Here is a 6,750-nt window from a genome sequence, read left to right on the forward strand (position 1 = left end):
TGTAATAAATAAAATGTTAGAAAAATTTTATATAACAAAACACATCTATTCACACACACACATACACACACACACACACACGTCGACTTTCATCCCCGACACACACACATTCAGCTGTTTTCACTGTCTTCTGTGCAGTTTTCATTCTATGCATTCATTTCACAAAGCAACCTTAATTTAAATGCCATTGAAGGTTTTGCTTTCTAAACTCATATTTCCAGTTTTCTACAGAACAAACAAGTTTTGTCCATTTACTATGAATCTATATAATTTAACTAGAGGCCCAGTGTACAAAATTCGTGCACGGGGGCGGGGGGGGGGTGTCCTTCAGCCCAGCCTGCACCCTCTCCAATATGGGACCCCGGTGGGATTGGGCCTAAACGGGCAGTCGGACATCCCTATAACAATCCAGGACTGCTGGCTCCCAACTGCTCGCCTGCCTGCCTTCCTGATTGCCCCTAACTGCTTTGGCCTGCCAGCCTGATCACCCCCTAAGCACTCCCCTTCCAGCCTGATTGATGTCTAATTGCTCCCCTGCCAGCCTGTTTGCCCCTAACTGCCCTCCCCTGCAGGCCTGGTCACCCCTAACTGCCCTCCCCTGCAGGCTTGATCGCTCCCAACTGCCCTCCCTTGCAGGCCTGGTCCCTCCCAACTGCCCTCCCCTGCTGGCCATCTTGTGGTGGCCATCTTGTGTCCACATGGGGGCAGGATCTTTGACCACATGGGGGCAGCCATCTTGTGTGTTGGAGTGATGGTCAATCTGCATATTACTCTTCTTTTATTAGATAGGATAGAGGCCTGGTGCACGGGTGGGGGCCAGCTGGTTTGCCCTGAAGGGTGTCCTGGATCAGGGTGGGGGTTCCCTTGGGGCATGGGGCAGCCTGGGTGAGGGGCCTATGGTGGTTTGCAGGCCAGCCATGCCCCCTGGTGACCCAAGCGGAGGCCCTGGTATCTGGGATTTATTTATCTTCTACAATTGAAACTTTGTAGCCTGGAGCAGAGCCAAGCCTTCTGCTCGCTCCGTGGCAGCAGCCATTTCTGTTGGGATTTATTTATCTTCTATAATTGAAACTTTGTAGCCTTAAGCGGAGGCCTGGGCTGGCCAGGGTGTGCGGAAAGCTTGGCTTCCTTCATCGCCGGGAAAACCCAAGCCTCCGTCCTGCTCTCTCCGTGGCCACAGCCATCTTGGTTGGGTTAATTTGCATACTCACTCCTGATTAGCTAGTGGGTGTGGCTTGTGGGCATGGCTTGTTGGTGTAGTGGAGTGATGGTTAATTTGCATATTACTCTTTTATTAGATAGGATTACTATTAATGGCTTCAGTCACAATGATTTATATTTTGCTAATCACCGCCTTCTGAAGAATTCAAAGTTTTAAAAACAGTACCTTGGCTAGCTCATAAGCCCTCCTGGGGCAGTGTTCCATTTTTACAGTTGGGGAAACTGAGGTTCTAAAGAGGATATGGGACTAGCCAGGATTATTCTTAGCAGATCCGGGGCTGCAACCCCAGACCCAACCATGGCTTTCTGCCCAACCACAGCTGCCTCCTGACAGCCCCCAGCATCTCTGCTCCATCCTAAATGGATGTTTCAGTGGGTGGAGGTCACAGAAAGATAACATCCTACTCTACTGATCAGTTTTCCCAACTCAAGTGGACCAGGCAGCCACTACCTGCTTCTACAAAAGGCTGTTTTGAATGGTATGATCCTAATCTGACTACTCAGAATGTGATTACTTTTCTGCTTTTGAAAAACTTTTCTGTATTTCATGGGAAGCTGAGCCGGGGGTACTGGATTCCACACAGCTGCAATCCTGAACATCGTACGGTAGAATCGGAGGCTCTATGAAGATGGTATGCACCTTCATGTAAATTTTACTGCATCCAAGTCACATCAAAGGACTGAGCCATGCCTCTGCTGGAGGTAACTCCCTGGGTTACCTCTTGGCGCTTTGGGGTGAGACAGGGGCCTGCAGGAAACTCAGAGCTATGTGACTTTTTCAGAGACATGGAGTCAAACCCAGAAGCCAAGCCGTCTATACACCAGCACGATTCTCGGCAGCTGGATCCACGCAGGAAAGGTTTTTCTCTGGGCTGACAGAGCTCGTGCAGTTCACACAGTCACGGGCACACGCCAGTTTCTGCCAGCACACGCCATGAGCCTGCAGAGCCCGGGCATTAGGAGGGCAGCTGGCAGCAGGGCTCGCAGATCGTGGGAGTGCTAGTGAGCTGCAGTTTCCCTGAGTGCCAGCTGAAAGAGCGGTCCTCCTCGATGGGGCTTCCGCTGCCCAGCTGTCGGCCAGGGAAGCAGGAGCACCCGCCCCACTCCCCAGCTGGCCCAGGAAGCCATTCTGCGCAATAATTTTTAGTAATGGCTGAGCACAGCTGCCTTTGAACTGACGACCTGGTAATCTTCACTAGAAAGGCCCGGATCCCTTTACAAATCCCTCGAGCCTCCAGCCTGGCCATTTGTTTGACTTGTTGCTCTTAAAGTTTCACATAATTTTCAACATGTTAAGCCACCACTTCAAGAGCATTATTGAGTCTGAGGGAAAAGGCAGCCCTGAGCATGTTTTCTTTGCCACTTTGCCCTCTCCCTTTTCTTTCGCAGCTCACCCACCGGAGTAGGCAGGCATAGAATTGGTTTCAAGACTCAGTGCTGCTTTGCTCATTTGAAGGATCCATCTGCTGAATATCTACCGAGGAATCAACGCTTGAAGAAATGCTTTCATGAACACCTACATGCCAATGTAGACGACTCTTCGTGAAAAATAGTGATACAGCGTCCTACATCCTACGAGAGTTCACAAACACACAGATGGCTGCTCCAGAACAATCAAGCATTTGTCAGGAATGTTAGACAAAGGAAGTTTTATGTTCACTCACTATTACTGCTGCCAGCACCATCCGTTTAATACAGAACTTACAGACCCAAAAAGTCATCTTACTTTTGCTTTATGAGCAATACTGCACTCTGTGTGTGCTCCTGGAAATTGACGAAATATAGTCATATGCTTAAAAATAGGCATTTCCTTCTTAGTCTTTCACCCAACCAACATATGATAACTATTCCATGAATCATATGTATGTTTATTAAGTATATATTATCTTCTAAAGAAAACCAAAAATTGTATAAAATATGACCCAATTAGAACTCCTGAATCATTTCAGAATTTTTAAACTATTCTTATTGTGTGTGTTTTTACCACTTCTATTGCTTTATGAATTTAAAGACAACAAAACTTATCTGAAGTCTGATGCAATAAAAAATATGTGGGATATGTCAGAATTGTGTTTTTCTTTTTTAAAATGGTTATCATTTTTTTGGCACTTCCTGGTGCTTTATGGATCTAAGGCATTATAATCTTTTATATTCTATCCAAACTGACAACTCGCTTTGTGCCCAGTATAACTCTGCTTGAAGAATTCTCTAGTGGTGAGTATTTGGCAGCATTATTTTTTATCTTATGTACTGATATTTATGACAAGACTGAGAAATGTGCAGGATAGCCAAATTCCTTCCTTAGTCCATACACACATTTTATTCCAAAAGAAAAGTAATGTTTTTGCTCATGCTGTTTTGCAAAAGACCTAAAAAGGGAAGCATTATGCAAAACGTTTTACTATTCCTTTGAGTTTGGGGGGAAGAGGTAAAAGGGCTTGTAATAAACATATATAGTTATATGTTTAAAAATGGGCATTTCCTTCTTAGTTTTCCACCCAACCAACATATGATCATATGATCCGTTTTAAAATAAACTAGCAATAATATGTGTTTCTAGCAGCATCTTAAGTTTGAAAGTTCCAGATTGAAAAATAACCTTCCTAAGCATTTTTTTCCCAAAAACATTTGTCATGGTCCCTCACTGTGAGATCCTGGGGGAAATGAGTACAATTTCCCTGATCCCCTTATGATTGCTAGGCCTTACTTTCCACAGCCCATGTTCTAAAAGCATATTTGTCTTTTTTCTTTAACTTATCCCCATCAGGTATTGAAGAACAGAAATTTTCCTCAAAGTAGACAACTTCAAGGTAAAATGGTTTAACTACTGACCATGCCACAGGCCAATTGTTAAAGATAGGCCTCCCTGCCCTTTTTACTCCGCTGCTGGGACTCAGTCTAGAACCTTGCCTAAAGACACAAGTCAGGAGGGTGGTCAGTGTTACTTTGATTACTGTATTTGTCCTGGTGATTGAAGGGGTAAGCGACAATGAGAACTGTTTCTGGAGCCCTTAGCAGAGAAATTTGGATTGTACTTCCTATGAAGAAAAACGTGTTGAATACAGAGGGGCACTATATCCTAAACTGACAACTCTTTTTGCTAGTGGCTTTTTGCACAGCAAATATTTAATAAGGAATCCTTTAATGATCAAAGGTTTTTTTTAAGTGTCAATATTCTCAGGACTCAACAGGCTCTAACAATTACGCTGTATTTATCAACTCAGGCTGCTATAACACAATATCACAGAGTAGGTGCCTTAAATGACAGAGATTTTCATTTGCACAGTTCTGGAGGCTGGAAGCCCAAGGTCAAGGTCTCAGCAGGTTTGGTTTCTCCTGAGGCCTTTTTCCTTGACTTGCAGATGACTACCTTCTCCTGTGTCTTCACTTAGTTCTCTATCTGTGTTGTTTGTGCCCTAATCTCTTCTTCTTATAAATACACCAGTCATATTGAATCACAACCTCCCAATATGACCTTTTACCTTAATTATTTCTCTAAAGGCCCTTGCTCACATTTTGAGGTACTGGGGGTAGGACTTGAACATTTTAATTTGGGAAAGTTACACAATTCATCCCATAACATATGCTTATGAGAAATATGAGGTAACTCTTAAGTGGTAATGTTTGTTTGGGTTATTCATAATGTTTTTACATTTTAAATGTAATGGTGACACTAAGTCACTTATCCATCTATGTGGTGCGGAAAGACAGAAGACTTGAAATTCAGGCAAAGTTTAGAAGATTTTCCTGAGACTATTAGTAGAAGTACTTATCCTGTAGCTGTGAGATAGAACATACTCCTGCTTATAACAGTAAGGGGTCCAAGAGAAACTGCAATTTACCTGACATGTTTATATGTAGCCTCGTGAGGTTGAAAGAATCGTGTGGTAGAAATCAAGAGAGCTGAGTTTTACCCTGATGGGAAGTGACTTGCCTCAGGGCACTTGTGGCTTATTTCCTCCGTAAAGGTTAGCAGTTAAGAATAAGCTTCTGGGGTTACATTACTTAGGCTCAAATCTACCACCTTTTAGCTGTGTTACCTTGAGAAAACTACTTAACCTCTCTGTCGTTCTGGTTCCTTATCTGTAAAAATAATAATAACCTACCCAAAAGGCAATGAGATTAAATAATGCTCTATCTCCAATGCACTACAACAGTGTCTGTCATGATATAAAGCTTGGGTACTTACCATTTTTATTGTCTATAAAATGCAAGGATTAAATTAAATACTTTTTAAGTCTCTTTAGACTCTAAAGCTAAGATAGTAATGTTGTTATTATGTTTTATGATTTTCAAAATTGCTGCTTAGCGCTTGCCCGTCAACATTTGTAGACATTGTAGCACCTCAGGAGTAAATTCCCTTCATACTCTTTGCAATAAATTAGCTGTTTTATACTTTAGAGAATCAAATGCTCTGTCCATCACTTTACCAGAAGCTCCTGAAATTATTCTGTATCAGTTCTTCAGCATAACACAATTTGCCCTAAAACGCAAATAAGGTAGTACCATATTGCTTTCTGCTGTATTTCTGTTATGCTGTAAAAGTTTTTTCTTTTGCTCTCATAATATTCAATATTTTATTGTGGGTAGGGGAAAGTACTAGCATTTTTCATGCTCATATCGAGGATACTAAAGCATTCTATGATTAATAAATATACCAGACCACTATGAAGGTCCCTTTCATTTAGAAAATCAAGCATTCAGAGACACTTTACCCTCAATTACAATTCTTTTATGGAAATTGTTGGCAATTTAATTGATAATTAAGTAACATGATAGGTGAACCATGGATTGGGAAGATGAGGAATAGTAACTATTAGAAGGCAATGGGCCAAGTCACACTGTCTGTCACCTGTGTCCCGATCTGAGCTGGGTGTGGGAAGCAAAGCAGCCATGGGAGCAGGAGACCTCCCTCAGACGGGGCGAGGGTTCAGGCCCCTGCAAGGTTGGGAGGGTGGGGGTCTGTGCCCCACCTCTGATGATCCCCAAGTTCTCTCCTGATGTGACTTGGCCCAGCTCAGATTGGGACCCAGGTAACAGACAGAGACTTGGCCGACAGCAGCTGCCCTATATCTAAATCCAGCCTAGCACCAGGAATGCTCAGGGCCTACTCAAGAATGCAAATAATCCTTTCCACTAATATTTACAGGGTAAACTAAGATTGTTGGTAGAGTATTAAATTTGACAGTAAAATAATAATCAAGTTTTCAGATTAAATTAAATAGGCTAATTCAAATAAGTGAATATTCAAGAAAATTTAACTGTACTGGACAAAAAGCTGTTCCTAAAGTAGTAACTAAAATTTCTATTGGTAGTTCATCTCATGGTAAAATTCCTGAACATGCAATGAAACTAAAGCAGCCATATTTTTGTGCAAAAAATTAAAATTTAAAGTTATCAAGACTGCATTATAAAATTTACAAAAGCCTCCATTAATCAAAAAAGGGGGGATAGTAGGGTAATATCATGTAAGGAAAAATATCCTATAAGTAAATTACATCTAGAAAATTTTTACTTTACAAAATTAAT

Source organism: Plecotus auritus, assembly GCF_963455305.1.
Source record: "Plecotus auritus genome assembly, chromosome: 5".
Classification (NCBI taxonomy): Eukaryota; Metazoa; Chordata; class Mammalia; order Chiroptera; family Vespertilionidae; genus Plecotus; species Plecotus auritus.